Raw genomic sequence first — 19,018 nt, 5'->3', positions numbered from 1 at the left:
ACAGCTAATTTCTGACAACTGAAGGTGCTCCTTACTTTGTCATGTAGCTTGAAAAACTCTCCTTTAGCTTTGACCACCCAGTAAATAAATAAGTACTAAGGCAATAGAGCCTCAGGTAAGTAGTAAATTGATCAACAAATCAATAAATATAACTAAATGTAATTATACTCTCATAGTAACACACATAGCATTCAGAGTTTTATTCTTCCCCTGAATTTTTATTACACTATGAAAGATGCTTACGATCATCATGTACTCTAGTGTATTTGCCAGAGCACAGAGCTTATTTTTGGTTTTGCGCTATATCGCCCACAATATTATGTGCAGCACTGACATAGTCAATCTTTTGTTATACTTTCAACTCTACTAATCCCTGTAGTCATTCCTCTAAACCAGGCAGTATTTCTTGAGTATTTTTCGCTTCACTAAGTTTCCTACTAGTCAGTTCTAAAACCTCTACCCATTCTTGAATATCTGAGTTTTGATTATTTAATATCTTAGGTTCATCATGTACCGGTATCTCTTTTAACAGCTAATGCTCTTTATTTCTTACTAGGTAACACTGTTTATTTACTTCAGTCTGTAAGTCCTTTGGTAGTATTAATAAGGCCTCTTCTATATCAGAGATTTTATCTCCTTTTGTAGCTGCCTCCTCCACTTGCCTTTTTAAACCTGACAATGCTTGTCCTTGTGTTGTAATACTATTTGACAGCTTGCCTAATTTTGCAAATTTTTTCTGCTTGATCCTTCATGAAAGCCATTAACGCTTCCACCTTTTCTTACTCCAAACTGGCATACAACTTTAACCAAGAATACATATGTACATTTAAAAGTATTTCAATAATGTCACTTCTTATCTACCTTTCTAAACCAATTCAACTCGTTGGAAATTTGAACATAAACGCAGCACTCGAAATTTCAGTACTGGGCTGAATACATCTCACTGGATGATGAAAACGGCTTCCTGCAGTTCAGTGCTGGTAAGTATTGGTAGCTAACACATAGCCAATGCAGCGTGTCGATGAACTGTGCCACAGATGGTGCATGAAGATGATCCACCATCATGCCGACTGTCAGCTGCATAGTGGACTGCTGAGTCAGTTGTAGCCATCCAATCAAAGACAGGAAATCTTCTTATTCAAATGATGAAATCTCCTAGTATTTACATGTCTAGGTCGACTTGAACACAGTCGTATCTACAGTTGTTGTTTGAGCCGCTATGGACAACAACGTTTAATTCAAAGTTCCCTTGTTCATTCAAATTTTCTTAAATTATTCTTTTAAATATTTTTTGAAGATACTTTTATTCTTGTAGTTCAGTTTGTTATGCTACACTGTGTATGTTAAGTCTTCTTAAATGTTTGTTGTTGGTAAGTGATCCTTGTCAATGACGGATTTTCCAAATTATTACAACGAAATTTGCACAAAATCCTCATATTCTCTCTTTCTTTATCACCGCTAATCTGGGTCCTTAATCTAGGTATGGTATGTCTTCAGTGTTCCATTTTCTGTGTGAATCTGTAATTCTTTGACGTCTGATATCAGTAGTGTAATTTAATAAGATATGTTTCAGTTGCCTATTCTTGATGTTTGTTGAGGTGGATGTGCTAGTCAATTTTACTCAACTGTACTTGTAATGTCCAATAAGCAGTTTGGACAATGTATATTCACAAATTTATGATTTTATTCTTTTTTTGATCTTATTTGAAATGTTTTAAACTTCAACTGTATAATATGTCATACTAACACAATTAACCCCTGTGATTAAAATAAAAATTTCATAAAATTACTGTACTATAAAAAGATCTATATAGTTTTGTTTATGTGATATATATTATCGTAATTATTGTATTGTACTGTTGAGAGAATTTCATTTTTTTGTAAATTGTTTTTGATTTAATGTTCTATGTTGTATGTTTTGATTTTACTATGAATATATCTTTACTGATGTACTGATGTACTTTGGAATGATGTTAACTGGGTGTGGTTGGCTTGCATGTGTGTGTGGTGGGAAGGAAGGAAGGAAGGAGAAGTGTAAAGTTTTTTGGAGTTGCGAACAAATGGAATGTATTTCACTGAGTGAACGTTGTAAATTTATGGCAGCAAGGCATCTTGGACTACTAAATATGAAAATTACATACGAATCAGTTTTGTCATGTACATTATTCTACAAACACGTCAACCTATAGGGCTTCCAGACCTACAAGAGAACGTGGCTTCCAGACAAGAAGTTCAAACAACGGATGTAAGGAGATGCTCAAGAAACAAGATGAGTATTTTTTCTTTAAAACTACCACTAGACTCAGCCAACAATATTTTTACTCCATTTACAATTATTATAATCAACAGTCATCCAATGTGTGTAACAAAGGAGGACGTTAAAGTGGTGCCATTGTGACCAGGATACTTGTATGTTTGAATTTTTGACAGTGTTTATGTTTCAGATGACCAAAAAGCGTATAATTCTGTTGCAAAGTGGAATGATTTTAAACTAAATACAGTTTTATATAATACATGTGGAGAAGTTTTGGGATGATGCAGCACTATGGACATGTACAGTTGTAAAAGGTTGAAGCATTATTACCAACGTTGACGCCACCTACCCAATCCAGGATGATAATAAGCTAAGTACCAACTAATACATTTAATTTTGTATTTTCTAAGTGCAGTACTGTGTGAACATTTTGGCCAGTTTTTTCTTGCATTGATAATTTACGAACAAATTTACAGAAAATGGATCGTGATCAGAACAATGAAACAAATATGCCGAACCTACCAGTTTCAACTAGTGACTTTAAACAGGACATAGCTGATAAAGTCATGTTTCAGGATGTATTAGACAATAGCCAACCAAAACAGTTAAATGAAATCAGTGCAGACTTGGGATTTTTAGACAGTAGTGTGTTATATTTGAGTCCAGACCATGAGAAACAAGTAAGTAAAGCAATGCTGAGTGAAAATCCTAAACAGTTAAATTTACAAGACATATTTACTGCATTAATGTCATCAATGGAAAAAAAATAGTGAAAAACTTGAAAAAAAACTGTTATCAATGGAAAAAATAGTGAAAAACAAAGTAATCTCATTAGAGCAGAGCTTAATGCACAAATTTCAGATATTAAAAAAGACTTAGTTGTGTTTTTTTTCAAGTGAAAGCTGCAGATGAACATGTGAAAAAAGTAGAGAGGGAGGTAGAGGCTTCAGAAACCACAATACAATCATTAGGGACAAAATAGGGGAAGTAGACATTGATCTCACATCTGAGATAGGTGATGCTGAAGATAGATGTAAAGATGCTGTTGGAGACATTAGTAAACAAGCTGTAACCTTTATAAATAAGCTAACTGAAAAAATAGACAATGTTGCCTCAGATGTAGATGAAACAGTTTAGAATATAGCCGAGATAACAGACTCAAATGCGTCAGACTTACATAGTGATGTCACCATTATCAAAAAACTAGTACAACAGTTACAAGATGGGGCTTATCTAAAAACATTCTGTAATTTAGGATACTCAAGCTGTCCTACTATGCCACTAAAGTGTTTCCCTGGTGACAAACATTTTCATCCAGTTGATTTTATACAACAAAATGGTTCAAATGGCTCTAATCACTATGGGACTTGCATCTGAGGTCATCAGTCCCCTAGACTTAGAACTACTTAAACCTAACTGACCAAGGACATCACACACATCCATGCCTGAGGCAGGATTTGAACCTGCGACCGTAGCAGCAGTGTGGTTCTGGACTGAAGCGCCTAGAACCGCTTGGCCACAGTGGCCGGATCTATATAACATTGCCGTGATGTTTTCTCCCTGGTATGAGTGATGAATTAAAAATTAAGTTCATTAAAAGATCGTTAGAAGAGGAAGCCTTGTCATGGGCCAACCAACTTGACTTTAGCAATTTATCCGTAGATGAATTTGAAAAGAGTTTCTTGAAACAGTTTTGGTCTGACACTGAACAGGCAAGGATAAAGAGTGAGTTTTTAAATGGTCCAATATACAGGGAGCAGATAATGAAACTTGCAATCTTAGACCAACCTTCTGATGAATTAACTCAAACAGATGCACTTAAGAGAAGGCTACCAGAAGGAATTCAAAAGGGGTTAGTTTACAGGCCAGATGATTCTGTAGACAAGTTCCTAAAATATATGGAGAGTTGGAGAGGGGATGTAACAGGTTTGGCCAATATAGTACTGGTTTCAGGAGGCCAAACTAGAGTAACCACAATCATAATAGAAATACAAATAATAATATCAATTTTAACCAAGGACACAACCCTGGGGAGGAATGAAAGGAATCAAAATAATTTTAGAAATTATCAGGATGTAGGACCAAACTGTAGGGACCAACACTTTTATGAGAATAGAAATTCTGGGAACAGAAATTGTGATAGGAATTTTGAAAATAGAGGTGGAAAGTGGACATATAAAAATCAGTCCCCCCCACATGTGAGAGAGAATGATAGTAGAGGTGATAGGTTAAACTGAAACTCTCTTGGTTTGTGGAAACATTGGTGAACAGTCATTTTTGGCAGAAAAAAAAAGAATAAAAAAATTAAAAAGAAACATAAAACCTATACAACACTGATCATATAAAATTTAGAGAGTTAACACCATTTTTGATTATTTTCTGAGTACAAAAGTAATACAGGAGGATGTTTTTCTACTTGTAGTGAAAAAAATTTATCGATTGTATGAAAAAGGTAAGGTAATGGAATTTTACAAAATGTACAAGTATATCAAATTATGTTGAACACCCTGAGTAACCAATAAACATGTAAGTGTAAAAGGCTGTGTAATTGCAGAAATAATGAGATTAGTACACAGTGTATGCACAATTTTTTGTAAATTTTGAGGAAGTACATGGGATATATACAGCTATTAGTAGAAGAGTACACCTGAGATGTTAGTGTTGTGCGCTAGTTTTCAAAGTGTTTGTATAATGTAACAAGGGAAAGTACAGTTGCTTAGTGAAGCATATTTGAAATTAATGAAGTGATTTTAGGGAGTGTCACCTTTCTGTCCCCTTTGATTGTGTACAGTAATGAGTCGTGCAAGCAATGCAATGATTACATACAGTAAGGTAATAAAACATGTAAATAATGTATGGTCTGTTGCTACTGTTAGAAGAAAAGCTATACGAGCTGTGAGATCCACTGCTATGTGATATTATTTTGTGAGGTTGATCTATTGTGTAAGATGACACAGGTGATTTTTTCTTAGGTGATTATTATTATGGAGTATTTAGTGGAGTAATGAGGTGATATTATGAGGATATGACGTGCAGTTATTACATTGATGCACTTAGGAGATATTTGATATATTTAAGGAAGTATTGATGTATTACTGATGTAAAGATAAGAATGATGTTCCGTAGGGATTGGCTAGGGAACCTGTTTTTTCTTACTGTGGAGAAAGTTTATGAAAGACACGCATAGTCAGCCAGGTTTGTAATGTAAATTGTTTTTAATTTGAAGTAACAGTTGCAAGTAAATACTTAGTTACATTTAGGCAGAAAGGTTGCTTCTATGTGAAGTATGACATCTTTTGTAATTATGCAACATGTCAGTAATCTCTACACTGAAAAGTGATTAAGCATCTTGTTGGTAATTAATGTGAAGAAATGACACTTGAAAATAGGAAGTAAACTGGAGAATGTTTTTAGTGAATTAACAGCTACACCTGTACACCACTACATGCTAATACACTGTTAAAAGGCAATGAGAAGTGAAAACTGTTTACTTCTGAACTTATGAAATTTTTTATACTTACATTTGAATCACATAAGGTAAGTCAGGACAACACATCTGAACACTTGAATGGTGACGTATTTATTACTCAAAAGGCTTTATAAATTGAACTACTTATTGTATCAGATTATCTACTTGAGACATATAACTGTTCCATTACTGTTTCTGAAAATCTGAAGAGAGGTGGGAGTTATATTGTAACTTTTCTGAAAACATGATGCGATATATACTAAGTTTTGAAACATTTTACCCCAGACGGGAGACTTTATACTGAATTTGTCTCGTGCTTGATGTGCACCAAGTGTTACAACCATACAGTGACTTATTGAAACATGGAATGATCAACATATATCTGTACATAAATTCTAGTTTTTAACTGTTTCAACACAATCATATCCCACACAATGACTTGCAAATATCTTAGTGCTATTGCATTTCTTCTTTGATGGTTTGTTTTTATGTTACCAACTATGAGTATGGGGTGATTCTTGAATGACACTAACAGGTACAAGACTATTTTGCTATTGAATACTATACCCATACCTCATAAATACTGCATAACATTTTTGTAAATACCTTGAAGATACGGTCTGATAAATAGTAATATATTGTAGACAGGTCTTTGTCTTTGAACTACTTGTGAACAGTGCAGAATGCACCATGCAATTTTATGTAGATGTCTTTAACACAGAACTCTGAAACAAAGAAATCCTATCTTCACTGATGTGTGTAAAAGAAATCAGGAGAGTTATTGAAATCTGTGGGCACTTGTTTCCCCAAAAACTGATACATAACATTGTCTGTGTACAGTACATAATTTTGTGTATTACCTAAGTGGACATTTTCCAATTCTTTCTAGTTTTAAGTGAATTTTCAACCAGAAATGGTACATAAATTTTAGACAACTCCATGATCTGGGGAGAACATTTTTTTTTTTTTTCCCGTGCTATAAGTGTTAGTTACATGACATGTTCCATGGAAACTCACCATAGTGCTTATAAATACAAGTTATTTCATTGATGTTGTATTGTATCCTCAGCTAAGAGTTGAGCTAAATTGACAGTGAACTTAGTTGTGTGTTTAAACACACTGCATAGTAATCCCAATTGAAATTGTGCCATGTTAGCAGGTTGGTTGGTTGGTTGTTTTGGGGGAAGAGACCAAACAGCGAGGTCATAGGTCTCATTGGGTTAGGGAAGGACGGGGAAGGAAGTCGGCCGTGCCCCTTTAAAAGGAACCATCCCAGCATTTGCCTGGAGTGATTTAAGGAAATCACGGAAAACCTAAATCAGGATGGCCGGACGCGGGATTGAACCGTTGTCCTCCCGAATGTGAGTCCAGTGTGCTAACAACTGCGCCACCTCGCTCCCATGTTAGCGCAAAGGACTTATATTTGAAACTACTATACACATAATCTAGTATCCTGGAAATGAGTAGTACTTATGCAGCACATAGAACTTTATCAAATGCTTTGACGTTTTAGTAGTATCTATGCTGCACACAGTATTTCATGAACTATTGACAATGTAAATGGTATTGTAAACCATGGTAGTGCCAAAAAGGCACAGAGGATTCGCTTCTGAGATATGGAATCCCATTTTTTGGTAGAGAAGTTGGTACTGTAATCTACAATATTGCAATTGGTATCATATTTTACAGTTATGATGAAAGTAACAGAAAAGACTGTTTTCAAATGATTATTAACTTTTCAAAAATTAAGTAACTTTACAAAGTCAAGTGTGTAAGAGAACAAATCATTTATCTTATTATTTTCTGCAGCCAAGTTAAAAAATTACTGATTGTTGAGTGTTAGTTTTAGTCTTATTACAACTAATGCATTAATATTTGCTTTACAGTTTTGTCTTAGTATAAGTATTTTTTTTTGATATTGCTAAATAGCATTTGTTCAAAATTCAACAGCATAATTACATCTGACAATATTAATTACATCTGACAAAATCTAAAATGAAACTTCCTGGCAGATTAAAACTGTGTGCCCGACCGAGACTCGAACTCGGGACCTTTGCCTTTCGCGGGCAATTGCTCTACCAACTGAGCTACCGAAGCACGACTCCTGGTTCGCAGGAGAGCTTCTGTAAAGTTTGGAAGGTAGGAGACGAGATACTGGCAGAAGTGAAGCTGTGAGACCGGGCATGAGTCGTGCTTCGGTAGCTCAGTTGGTAGAGCACTTGCCCGCGAAAGGCAAAGGTCCCGAGTTCGAGTCTCGGTCGGGCACACAGTTTTAATCTGCCAGGAAGTTTCATATCAGCGCACACTCCGCTGCAGAGTGAAAATCTCATTCTGGAAACATCCCCCAGGCTGTGGCTAAGCCATGTCTCCGTAATATCCTTTCTTTCAGGAGTGCTAGTTCTGCAAGGTTCGCAGGAGAGCTTCTGTAAAGTTTGGAAGGTAGGAGACGAGATACTGTCAGAAGTGAAGCTGTGAGACCGGGCGTGAGTCGTGCTTCGGTAGCTCAGTTGGTAGAGCACTTGCCCGCGAAAGGCAAAGGTCCCGAGTTCGAGTCTCGGTTGGGCACACAGTTTTAATCTGCCAGGAAGTTTCATATCAGCGTACACTCCGCTGCAGAGTGAAAATCTCATTCTGGAAAAATCTAAAATATTTTTTCTGCACGAAGTGACCTTTTTCAATTTTTTTTTCAAGATGAGTTAGTATTTCCTTTTGCCTAAGAGAATGCCAAGTATTATTCTCACTTAACTTCAAATCAGTTAAGAAGTAATTTTGACATTTCTGTCTTTTTTTAAAAATTCATATTGTGAGGACCTTGTTTAACTTGCAATTTTCACATGAAATATTCAATATATGTGATTAGAGAATGTTGGATTCTGAAGCTGATACACTGCAAAATGTTGTTGGAAATACTCTGGGAGCTGTGGCCACTCCTAAAAAATCATCAAGACCATCAGCAATATGAAGAACCATCAGACACCACCCTACAATTCAGTGCATGCCAGATGCTCCTTTTTACCAGCCTTCAACTATCCAGACCACAGAAACCTATGATAATATTTCAAAAACGTCCATTTTACTGCATGTTCTACTTTTCAAATTTGTAAACAGCGTGCATGCCTGTGAGATCTTCCCTCACAGTGGAATGCAAGTGAAACTCTCGGAGGGTATGTAATGTGCAATAAGCAGTTGGGACCACGTATATACAAAAATTTACAATTTTATTCTTTTTTCAATCTTAGTTGAAATGTTTTAAAATTTGACTGTATAATATGTCATGCTAACACAGTTAACCCTGTGATTAAAATACAAATTACATAAAATTACTATACTACAAAAAGATATATATTTTTGTTTATATTATATATATATTACCGTAATTGTTGTATTGTACTGTTGAGAGAATCCTTTGGAACGACGTTAACTGGGTATGGTTGGCTTGCATGTGTGTGTGTGTGGTGGGAAGGAAGGAAGGAGAAATGTAAAGTTTTCTAGAGTTGTGTACAAATGGAATGTATTTCACTGAGTGAACATTGTAAATTTATGGCAGCAAGGCATCTAGGACTATTAAATATGAGAGAAGGAAAGTTGCTACTCACCATATAGCGGAGGTGCTGAGTCGTGATAGGCACAATAAAAGGATTCACACAATCATAGCTTTCGGCCATTAAGGCCTTTGTCAGCAGTAGACAAACATACACACACGCACACACACACTCACTCATGCAAGCGCAACTTGCACACACGTCTGCAGTCTCAGAGAGCTGAAACTCCAATCCATCCTGGCTTTCCCATTGTTTAAAATTACATATTAATCAATTTTGTCATCTACATTACTCTACAAACATGTCAGCCAATAGGGCTTCCAGACCTACAAGAGAACCTGGATTCCAGACAGAAATAGTTCAAGCAATGGATGTAAGGAGATTCTCAAGAAACAAGATGAGTATTTTTTTAAAACTATCACTAGACCTGAACAACAATATTTTTACTCCATGAACAATTATTATAATTAACAGCCATCCAATGCGTGTAACAAAAAAATGGTTCAAATGGCTCTGAGCACTATGGGACTTAACTTCTGAGGTCATCAGTCCCATAGAACTTAGAACTACTTAAACCTAACTAACCTAAGGACATCGCACACATCCATGCCCGAGGCAGGATTTGAACTTGCGACCGTAGCGGTCGCCCAGTTCCAGACTGTAGTGGCTAGAACCGCCCGGCCACTCTGGCTGGCTGCATGTAACAAAGGAGGTCGTTAAATACTCCACCAATCTTCACAAACTTCAACTCCTTGTGCATGGATGGGTGCTGAAAGAGAGTGTTAATTCTCCTCCGAGCTACTTGAATGGCACTGTAGCAAACAGAAGTAACACTACAGTACAGTGCAAGTAGTGTGGTTTTCAAATGTAATTTTGTAATGCTGTACAAGTGCTTCCACACCAGCAACAAGATGTGCTGTATTATATGATGCTTGTGTGCTTACTCTTAGAATGGCTTTTTTATTCCATTGTTAATTAGTTATGGAGTTACATTTGACTACTGAATGTTCTAGTTGTCAGGTCTGTTCTACTTCCATGAAAAATACCTCAATCCAGTACTTGTTAACCTACTCCCTGTGCAGTTGAATAAAGTGTTTACTGATTCTGCCATGAAGAGTCCTTTCATTAAGTTGGTGGCTAATAGCATGCATATAGCAATTTGTTTGAATGGCCACAGTCACAAAGCCTCTCTGACCCTGGTAACCTTGATGTGATAGAATTAGCCAGCCCATATTGGACATGATGGATGCATCGACAAAGCCTGTGCCTTCAGTCTCACGACTTGCCATGCGTTTGTCACACTTTTGGCCAGATAACCTGGCATTATGGTCTGAGCAGGTTAATGCCAGGTTTCTCTATGCCAGAATTATGGCAGACGCAAGCAAATTCGCAATCATAGTCAGCCAACTGGATCACAAATAAACAGTGTGGACCAAAGATGAGATCACCACTCTGGCTACAATGGACACATGTCAGAAGCTAAAAATGGAACTGATACGATGGGTTTCTGCTTGAAGACCCTCTCAATATCTGCGACACCTGCAGAGTAAGGCAAACATGGGAACTGTGCCTGGTAGTTTGTTGCGCATGCTATTGAGTGATCGCTTGCCACCCCAGGTGAAAGCCATGATTGTGTCACAACCCAGCATCCACTTAGATGTTGTAGCAGAGTTAGCTGACAAAATATTTGATGCTATAATGCTTGCACTAGTGAATACAGTGATGGCGGTGTGCAACAGCTTGTCATTGCACACAATAACATGAGCCAATTACGATGTCCTCTCCACCTAAGTGGATTTGCTGACCAAGAAGATGGAAGAATTATTGGCTTGGCATGACCACAGCAGGGACAGGGATCATTACTGCAAGCAGTCAGGGAGCCACTCAGCTACCACTTCCTTGATGTCAGGTACTGACAAGCACACTGTTTGCTGGTATCACAAGAGACAGGGAGACCAGGCAAGCACATGTACTATGACCTGCTCACAGCCAAATGCTGGTGACATTCAGATATAGGTGCGTTGACTGACTGCGGCGGCATCTCAGTGCCTGTTCGGTAGTGATCGTAAAGTCCAGGCAGAAATATCTCATAGATACTGGCTCTGCACACGAAGCTGCACACTAGCAGCTGTGCACCCCCTTCTGTTTGGCTGCCGCCAACAATTCAACTACATTGACATACGGAATACTGTGAATCAGCCTGGAAATTGGACTACACTGTGACTTTATAGAATATCGTGGTTGCAAATGTGGCAGAACCCACAATAGGCATGAATGTTTTGGCACATTGTCAACTGCTTTCCAACATGGCATATACATGGCTTATTGATGGAATAACTGGGTTAACTGCTGCAGGTTTTTGTCGAGATGCAGCAGTGCATATGGCTAAACTCATGCAAGGTGCCAGCAGCGAGTAAGAAATTCCCAGAGCTGACAAGGCCTCCTGGAGCACCAAAGGAGATACTCCATGACACAGTGCATCACACACAGACTACCAAAGGCTCACCAGTCTCCTGTTGGCCACAGCACTTTTCACCAGATCAACTTGCCACATCAAAAGTGGAATTTGATGGCATGATTCATGAAGGTGTGATGCAACTGTCAAGCAGCCCTCGGTTGTCTCCACTACACTTGATACCAAAGAAGATGGTGCATGGTACCTTTGTGGTGATTATCAGGTCCTACATGCTAGAACTGTCCCTGATCATTGCCCCATTACTTTGGGACAATAACAACACATTATGTGACGTGATTCTATTCAGTGTTTTAGATGGTACAAAGGAATACATGCAGATTCCAGTGGTGGAGGCAGATATACAAAAGACAGCCATTATCACTCCTTTTGGCCTTATTGAGTGTCAGTTCATAATGTTTGACCTATAAAATGCAGCACAAACATGGCAAAGGTTCATCGACTCCATGTTACAAGGGCTCACCTTTTGCTTAACTTATCTCAGTGACCTTTTGGTCTTCTCCATGTCTCTGGAGCAACATCAGCAGCATCTTACTGAAGTGTTCAGAAGATTAGAACAGTGTGGCCATCATTCTAAACACCACCAAGTGCATCTTCAGCTAGCCACAAGCTGATTTTTTGGGTCAAAGGATCATGTCATCGGGCTTGTTGCCCTTGGCGGAGAAAAGTGAAGCCATCCTGCAGATGACTTGGCCAAAGACCTGCAAGGAATTGTGTTATTTCCTCAGCGTCTTCTGTTTCTACTACTGACATCTATTTAATGCGGCTGAGCTGCAGGCACCATTAACAGTGGCAATCACTGGCCCGAAGAGCAAGGGAAACTCAGCTGTTTCAGGGATGGATGAACTGACCTTGGATTTTGAAGCAGCCACGCGGAGTATAGTGGATGTGGCAGTACTCACACACACAGAACTGAGAGCGCCATTAGCATTGGTAATTAACACGAGTCAGACAGCAATTGGCACAGCGTTGCAAGAACTACACAAGGGAGCATGGCAGCCGCTAGCAATCTTCTTGCACAAGCACTTTCCGTCTCAACAAAAATGGAGTGCCTACAACAGAGAGCTGTTAGCAATCTACAAAGCTAGTAAATATTTCTGATCTCTACTGGACGCCAGAGAATTTATCTTTACTGGCCATAAACTGCTTGCATATGCCTTCCTACAAAATAACATGAATTGTTCACCTTGGCAGCACAAACACTCATTCTACGTTTCTCAGTTCAGCACAGACATAATTTACATTTCTGGGATAGACAAAGTAGTGGCCGATATTCTCTATCACATCAGCAGTATAACTCATTTGATGAATTTCACACAACTCACAGCAGCACAATGATCAGACTGTACACTGCATGAGCTGCTTGAAGACTCCGAATCATCACACAAATTCCAGATAGTAGAGATTCCCACCAGCACTGACACTCAGTTGTACTACAATGTGTCTAGTGGCAAACCATGCCCACGGCATTCAGCAGGTGTGCTTTCAATAAATATACATAACCTTTGCCGTCTGGTAGTTCGTACAACAACACAACTAGTCTCCAGTCATTTTGTGTGGCCAGGATTCGAAAAAGATGCCGCGGCTGGGCATGGACACATACTAAATGCCAATGCAGCAAGGTCAAAAGACGTGTGCACATGCCAGTGGGCAAGTTTCTAGATACAATCACTCAATTTGCACCCATTCATATGGATGTGTTGGCCCATTACCGCCATTGAATGGCTAACATTATTTACTAACAATGATAGCTCATTTAACCCTCAGGCCAAAAGCAGCACCAGCAGACAACATCCCAGTAGAGACCTTAGTATCCACCTTTATTTTTCTTCACATCATAACAGATCACAGATGCCAGTTTGAGTCTGATCTGTTCACACAGATGATTACATTCTGTGGCACTGTGCATCACAGAATGACAAGCCATCACCCCACCAGCAACTGGATGATAGAATGGTGGCACAGATTACTGAAAGCAGCCCTGCTGCACCATGATGCAAGATGGACCATAGCCCTACCAATGGTTTTGCATGCTCTGAGAAGCACTTACAAGCCGGATTTTGATGCTTCTGCTGCCGAACTTCTGTGTGGTGGAGTATGTGGATTTACAGTCCTTATTTTACTTGTCAGTTAAGAAACACATATCCCACATCAGGGTCTGGCAATCACCAGACATTGCACCCATCATACGTAAATACACCAAGGCCTTCACAAGTGCACACACATTATACTACACTCTGACAACTTCGAACCCCCATTACAATCGCCTTACTCAGGACTGAATAAAGTGGCATGACAAAGAGACCGCTCATTTGGCATTATTGTTAATGGAAAAACCACTGCTGTCTCACTGGTCCACATGAAACCTGCATACCTCTTTCACGACGAAATTCCGAAGACAACACAGCACAATCCTGATCCCGTCCCAACTGCCTTGTCACAGCTGGCTCCGCCAACCGTCGATGCGAAGAAGCCCCAGGTCACGCAACATGATTAGGTTGATGAGTCCATTTCCCTAAAAGGTTTTTGGACATTGCTCTGCTTTACTGCTGGGGGCTGATGTAGCAGACAGAGGTGACACTACAGTGCAGTGCAAGTTATGTAGTTTTCACCTGTATGTAATGCGGTCAAAGTGCTTCCACACCAGCTGCCAGAGGTGCTGCATTCTATGAAACACATGCGCTTAGTATCAGAACAGTTTTTCATTCTGTTGTCAGTTAGTTACAGAGTTACATTTGCCTACTGAATATTCTATTTGTCAGGTCTGTTCTATTTTTGTGTAAAGTACTTCGATCCAGTATTTGTCATTAACCAAAGCCTTATGCAACTGAACCAAGTGTCTACTGATTCTGACAAAAGGAGCCTCTTTCACTGCATCGGTGGCTAATAGTATGCACATAATAATTTGTTTGAATGCCACAGACACAAGGCCACTCTGACAATGTCAATGACTGAACTTTGAAATTTTTGTATTCACACTTTGTTTTATAACAACACAATATCATATACTACACAGGCTGACAGATAGTCTTAAACATAAGCAGCTTGTGCAAGATCGAGATCAAGACAAGAACCATAATTTACATAAGCCAATCCCACACTCATTTTTCTCAGCATCCATTGTAACAATGACCTTTCCTCTTTTTATTCTTGTCTTCTAAACTCCTTCAAAGCATGACGCCAAGAAACAAGCTGCCCCATACAGCAGGTGGTGACACTCTCATCGCCTTGCATTGTAGAAGTGGTGGGTTCACAAGCTGTTCTCCCATCTGTACATACCATAATAATACACACATCAAAAAAAGTTTTACATCACTCCGGTTCTCAGATCTTCTGAAGATAGATGTTGACTGTGGGTATTGTATCACAGACACATTCCCTTTGACTCTTCAGAGATGTCACTAAAGTCGCCCAAAGATGTAAACAACCACGCATGAGCAGCGCTTATTAGACAGAGGGGGTTTGACAGCCAATCAGTCATTCCACCAGGAAAGAGGTACACGGCTTGTGTTGTCTGTAGTTCAACCATGCCTAGATGGTCATTGCCACAGTTCAATTGCATCCGCATTGTTACTTTGTGCCAGGAAGGGCTCTCAACAAGAGAAGTGTCCAGGTGTCTCGACGTTAGCCAAAGTGATGTTGTTCAGACATGGAGGAGAGAGAGAGGGACAGGAACTGTTGATGACATGCCGCACTCAGGCCACCCAAGGGCTACTGTTGCAGTGGATGGCCACTTCCTACAGATTATGGCTCGGAGGAAAACTGACAGCAATGCCACCATGTTGAATAATGCTTTTTGTGCAGCCACAGGATGTCTTGTTACAACTCAAACTGTGCATAATAGGCTGCATGACGCGCAACTTCACTCCCGACGTCCATGGCCAGGTCCATCTTTGCAACCATGACACCATGCAGTGTGGTACAGAGGAGGCCAACAACATGCTGAATGGACAGCTCAGGATTGGCATCATGTTCTCTTCACCAAAGAGTGTTGCGTATGCCTTCAACCGCAGAATCGTTGGAGACGTGTTTGGAGGCAACCCAGTCAGGCTGAGCGCCTTAGACACAATGTCCAGTGAGTGCAGCAAGGTAGAGGTTCCCCGCTGTTTTGAGGTGGCATTATGTGGGGCCAACGTATGCCGCTGGTGGTCATGGAAGGTGCCATAACAGCTGTACGATACATGAATGACATCCTCTGACCAATAGTGTAACCATATTGGCAGCAAATTGGCAAGGCATTCATCTTCATGGACGACAATTCACGCTCCCGTCATGCACATCTTGTGAATGACTTCCTTCAGGATAATGACATTGCTCGACTAGAGTGGCCAGCATGTTCTCCACACATGAACCCTATCAAACATGCCTAGAATAGATTGAAAAAGACTGTTTATGGGTGACGTGACCCACCAACCACTCTGAGGGATCTATGCCAAATTGCCGTAAAGGAGTGGGACAATCTGGATCAACAGTGCCCTGATGAACTTGTGGATAGTATGCCACGACGAATACAGGCATGTATCAATCCAAGAGGATGTGCTACTGGATATTAGAGGTACAGGTGTGTACAGCAATCTGGACAACCACCTCTGAATGTCTCACTGTATGGTGGTACAACATGCAATGTGTGGTTTTCATGAGCAATAAAAAGGGCGGAAATTATGTTTATGTTGATCTATATTCCAATTTTCTGTACCGGTTCCAGAACGCTCCGAACCAAGGTGATGCAAAACTTTTTTTGATGCGTTTATCTCCCACAGTGGGAAGTCCCAACACTTATTAACTACTAAACATCATGAACCTCTTTCATCATTGTGGAAGCTGGAATGTGGGTCATGCCATTCTAAAAATGTCACATACACTTCAAGGTCAGTGCTGTTCTGCAGGGGCAACCATTTGTGTCTCGTCATACAGCATTCTATGTCCCTCGGTGAGACAGTGCTCCACCACAGCAGATTTCTCTGGTTGAAGCAACCGTGTGTGCCACTGGTGCTCAACACATCGGTCCTGAATGGTCCGGATTGTCTGACCAATATAAGCCTTCCCACAGTGGCAAGGGATCTTGTACACACCGGGCTTCCTCAAACCAAAGTCTTCCTTAACAGAGCCAAGAAGCACTCTAATCTTGGCTGGTGGACGAAAATACTTTTGATATGATATCTTCTTAGAATTCTTCCTATCTTCGAGGAAATGCTCCCAGCAAAAGGTAGAAAAGCCACCGATTTGCAGGTATCTTCTGGTGGTTCATCAAGTTTACCATGGAGGTGGAAAGTGATGGAAAGCTTCCATTTCTGGATGTTCTGGTGTACAGAAAGGATGATGGGACACTGGGACACAGTGTTTATCAAGAGCCTATGCACAAGGACCGTTACCTGCATGCTTCTAGTCGTCATTCATCGTTCCAGTGTACGATGGTCCTGCGGATGTTGGCGAGAAGAGCTTATGCCATTTCAGATGGAGAAAGCTTGACACAAGAATTGGACCATCTTAAGGTTGTGTTCAAGCAGAATGGCTATACAGATAAACAGATCTGTCGTGCTTTCCAGTTTGGACCTTCGCCTGAACCACCAGAAGATACCGGCAAATCGATGGCTTTTCTACCTTTTGCAGGGAGCATTTCCTCGAAGATAGGAAGAATTCTGAGAAGATATCATATCAAAAGTATTTTTCATCCACCAGCCAAGATTAGAGCGCTTCTTGGCTCTGTTAAGGATGACTTGGGTTTGAGGAAGCCCGGTGTGAACAAGATCCCTTGCCACTGTGGGAAGCCTTATACTGGTCAGACACTCCAGATCATTCAGGACCGATGTGTTGAATACCTGCGGCACACACAGTTGCTTCAACTGGAGAAATCTGCAGTGACGGAGCAGTGTCTCACCGAGGGACATAGAATGCTGTATGATGAGACACAAATGGTTGCCCCTGCATACCGCTATCGGGACTGTGATTTAAAAGAATCCATAGAGATTCGTTTATCTGATAATCTTATTAATAGAGACAAGGGTTATCTTCTAAGTAAGACTTGGAACCCGGTGTTATCAGACATTAAAAAACAACGGTCTGTGTTTTTGTCGTTGGAATAATTTTTGATAGCGATATCTCGATTTCACCTGTTTCCACCACTGGCAGCGCGGTATGTTTACTTGCGCTAGAGGGTAGTTACGGTACCTTCTCGCACACGCGTTGTGGGCCTTCTGTGACCTATATAGGGGCTGCTGCTTGTGCTGAGAAGTCAGTTCCGGCGATATCGTGTACCAGCACTCTCACCTGAAGATGGCGGCCAGTTGGACCACGGAAATATTGTGTCAAGATGACGTTATGATCCGGCTGCACACCGGAGAAGAATATTATCAATATTTTCCTCTCTAATTGCATGCGGTGAAAAGTTGCTATTCCTTCACGCGCGGACTTCCCACGCAGCGTCTCTCATCACCTGGGTAGTCTGGTGACAGGCGGGTTCTGATGATCTTGAAAGGGTTATGCCGATGGGTGTGAGGGAGCCAAGTGGATGCTGTCCAGACGCTGACATTGTCATAAGAGCGGGGGCGACACGCCCACAGGGGCCAGAAGAAGAGGCTGGGGTTAGAGATTCCGTTACTTTGCAGAAACTTTGTGAAAACACTTTCTGACGTGCTATGAGCGAGGTGTGGGAATGACTTGTGTTCCCATGCAGTTTTGGCAGGCAAAGTCCTGCATTTTCTGAAAAATCATAACTGTGATTGGCTTGCTCAGGGAATAGCTATGTGACGTAGCAAAATCGGCGCATAAATTGGCGTCAAGTATCTCCATTGGTGGAATAGTAGTGCTTCGGCAATAAAGTGGAATTTTCCACCGGTTTTCAAGTTGCTGATTGGCACGTTTAACCACGGCCACGGTCGTGGGGGTGGTAATGTTCTGTGTTCGGCCTGTACGTGTCCTCTTGAAAGTGTCGGCTCTCGCCTTTCGGTCGGAGTAGGTTACAAGACTGAGCTCTCGCTGCTCTGGACAGCCTGCCTTCCATTGGCTAATATACTTTCATTTAATTGTAACTGTTTGACGAAGTTGCTGAAGTTTCGACTTCAACATAACTTTCCGAGTACAGCTGGCAATTGAGTGTTCTGCGTACAAGTGGCCTATGTTGTCCGCCTTGAGCAGTTTTGGCTAAAGTTGATTGTATTGGAGTTACTGTGTGACTTCGCTTGTTAAAATCAATCACTGTACTGTCAGTGATTGTGTAGCGAGCCTTCTTTGTCTCCCTCAGAGGCGCATTTGTGTTACTAGGAAGTCTTTAGTTTGGAACA

At 40.4% G+C, this 19,018-nt stretch overlaps 1 non-coding gene across 1 annotated transcript; it reads right to left on the bottom strand.

The window, feature by feature from the left end:
* Positions 1-7,746: 7,746 nt before the first annotated feature.
* Positions 7,747-7,821, bottom strand: Trnas-cga (transfer RNA serine (anticodon CGA)). The gene has a single exon. It is a non-coding gene; the product is annotated as a tRNA-Ser (tRNA).
* Between the last annotated feature and the right edge of the window lie 11,197 nt (positions 7,822-19,018).

Source organism: Schistocerca cancellata, chromosome 8, assembly GCF_023864275.1.
Source record: "Schistocerca cancellata isolate TAMUIC-IGC-003103 chromosome 8, iqSchCanc2.1, whole genome shotgun sequence".
Taxonomy (NCBI): Eukaryota; Metazoa; Arthropoda; class Insecta; order Orthoptera; family Acrididae; genus Schistocerca; species Schistocerca cancellata.
Note: the sequence above shows the minus strand (reverse complement) of the source record. Positions and strands in the feature narration are given on the sequence as shown.